Raw genomic sequence first — 2,579 nt, 5'->3', positions numbered from 1 at the left:
TTGGTTAAATCATTGGCCATTGGTGATTGAATTCGGTCTCTAGCCTCTCTTTCTGGAGCTGGGGTGGGGCTGGAAGTTCCAATCCTAGAATCAAGTTTGGTTCCCCTGGCAACCAGCCCTCATCCTTAGGTTACCTAGGGGTTTTCTCTTAATCTTGTTAATATAAAGTGAGGTGTGGTTGTAAGGGGTTTGTTCTGAATAACAAAAGATACCTTCATCACTCTCATCACTTCGGAAATTCCAAGGGTATTTCTGTTCAGAACACGGGGAAGACCGAATGTATATTTCTCATTAAATCACGTATAAGTCACAATATCATTGCACTCACACGAGGAGACAGGAATTGCTGGGAACCATTTTAGAGGCTGCTCATCATGTCCTCCTACAGATTATTGGCTAAACATTTTCCAGAGTGACCTAGTTAAAAATGTAAATCACTTCTCACAACAACTCACTTCTGCTCAAAACCCTCCAATGGCTTCCCATCACTCTTAGAGTCTGAAGTCCCTACCTAAGCCTAAGTGATTTGGCCCTAGGTATCTCTCTGATCTCACCTCCTTCACCTTCCCTTCCTCCATTGCTTTACTTTAGCCCTGTGTCCTCTGACCCCACCTTGGGACGTTGCCCTTGTTCCTCTGTCCCACCGAGCTTCGTGTGGGCCCACTGGTGGTACTGCAGTCTGGGAAGGAAGGTAATATGACCTTTCTGGGCTGGGGGCAGAGGAGGAAGAGGAGTTCTACCACATGACTTCCGGGGGTTTCACAGAGGATTCTGGAGGTGATGAGTATCAAGAGGACAATCAGACACAGTGGACGAGGTGGCCCTGGCTTTGACATCAGTGCCGAGAAGCCGAAGAGCCAAGAAGGAAGCACTGAAGAATCACCAGACCTATGAGGGGCCTCCCAAGAGCTCGAGGCCTCCGAAGGTCAGCACTGCTGGCAACTCTCAGAAGGCCCGAGAAGAAAGGGCACTGCTATGGCCACGACTGCAGGGTGATGGCTCTCACAGTCTGAAGTCCGTGGGTCAGTCTCTGAGCGCACACATAACGTTCCCTCGGGTCCAGGGGAGGCAGGGCCAGTCCAGGCGGTGAAAGAGGCCCCAGTGTGAGTGGCCACTGACGGGAGAGGAGCAGCTCAGGGAGGCCAAGATCACAGAGGAGCTGGACTTACCTTCATCAGAGATGACATACTGTCTGCACGAACGCTGAGTTCGCTCCTTGCTGAGTTACAGGTAGAGATCCACCAGGTGGCGTTGTCACACCAAGGAGACTTTCTTTGCAGCAAATAGAGATCACGGGGCATAACTTCCAAAGCTGTGACTCCCCAAGCAGGGGTGAGCAGCTTTTCTTATTCAGGGTTTAGGATGAATATTCAGAAGGGGAAGATTTGTCTCAGTGGTAAAGGCAGGCGGGTGTGAGATTGCACAGTCCTACTTAGAAAACTTGCCTACACACACACACACACACACACACACACACACACAAATACACACACGCACACACACATATCCTTATGTTATGTGCCTGTGCTCCTCCTGGGGTGGAGACTTTATAACGAAGCAGCAGTAACTGTGGGACCAAGAGAAGGGGTGGTAGGCATGCCCTCAGAGCCGATCCCGGGTTCCTTAACTCAGGTTAGGAATGCAGGGTCTTGCTTACTTTTGAAATAGCACTGGGACTTTTACCACAGATTTATTGTCCGCATTATCCTATTTCCTGGCCTGGTGGAGACTGTTAGTTTTTGCATTCCCTTTGTGCCCTTCAAATCCTTAACTACTGTGATTTTTGCATTTCTTTGTAATTCTGACACCTTCCAGAAACTTCTTCGGGAAGTGTGTTTGGGCGAATAGGGCGTAGATCATGGGGAAATAGCTGGAGGCCTAAAATGACTTCTTTAGTGTCACGAAAGCTAGGTCTTGTCTTTTTCTGAGGACCCCTAACTTTTTCTGCATAGAGCAGAAGTAGCTCGAGGCTGCCAGAAAGAAGCAGGGTTGCAAGAAGCAGGAGTTCCCAGGGCACATGATCACTTTTTATTCAATTACAGTGTCCCTGGATGGGGGAGTTGGGCCCCAAGGCAGAGAATGTCAGTAGAGAAGCACTCGATCCTGCTTCCACTGCTTCAGCCTTGACCTCTGTGCTGGGACTGGGTCTGTCTGCTACACTGTTCGCTGCTCATGTAACCTCATCACTTTTAGTGATGTGATGACATTTGAAGAATGGGTTCCCTGAGGGTGGCCGCCCAAAGGTCCCTGTTCTGAAGGGTTGCTCGGTGACCCGGTGGCTGGGGGTCACCGAGCAGTTCCGGTCATGGTGTAACGGAACCAACGTGAGATTGCTCCTTGGTGAGTCCTAGAAACTGCACCAGGTGAGTTGTCGCACAAAGAAAACTTTATTTGCAGCAAATAAGGAGATCACAGGAATGGCTTCCAAAGCTGTGACTCCCTGGTAGGGGGATGAATGGGTACCTTTTGTTTAGGGTTAGGATGAATATTTAGAGAGGGAAGCCTTGTCATCATATGTGGAGGCCAGTGTAAGGTCATGCATGTGCCTTAAAGAAACATGCCCAGGGGCGCCTGAGTGG

General features: G+C 49.6%; 1 pseudogene; it reads left to right on the top strand.

Annotated features, from left to right (window-relative positions):
* The first annotated feature begins 695 nt into the window (after positions 1-695).
* LOC118523141 (vacuolar protein sorting-associated protein 72 homolog pseudogene) lies at positions 696-2,351 on the top strand (annotated as a pseudogene).
* Positions 2,352-2,579: the final 228 nt, after the last annotated feature.

The sequence above is a fragment of the Halichoerus grypus genome, chromosome 8 (assembly GCF_964656455.1).
Source record: "Halichoerus grypus chromosome 8, mHalGry1.hap1.1, whole genome shotgun sequence".
Lineage (NCBI taxonomy): Eukaryota > Metazoa > Chordata > Mammalia > Carnivora > Phocidae > Halichoerus > Halichoerus grypus.
Note: the sequence above shows the minus strand (reverse complement) of the source record. Positions and strands in the feature narration are given on the sequence as shown.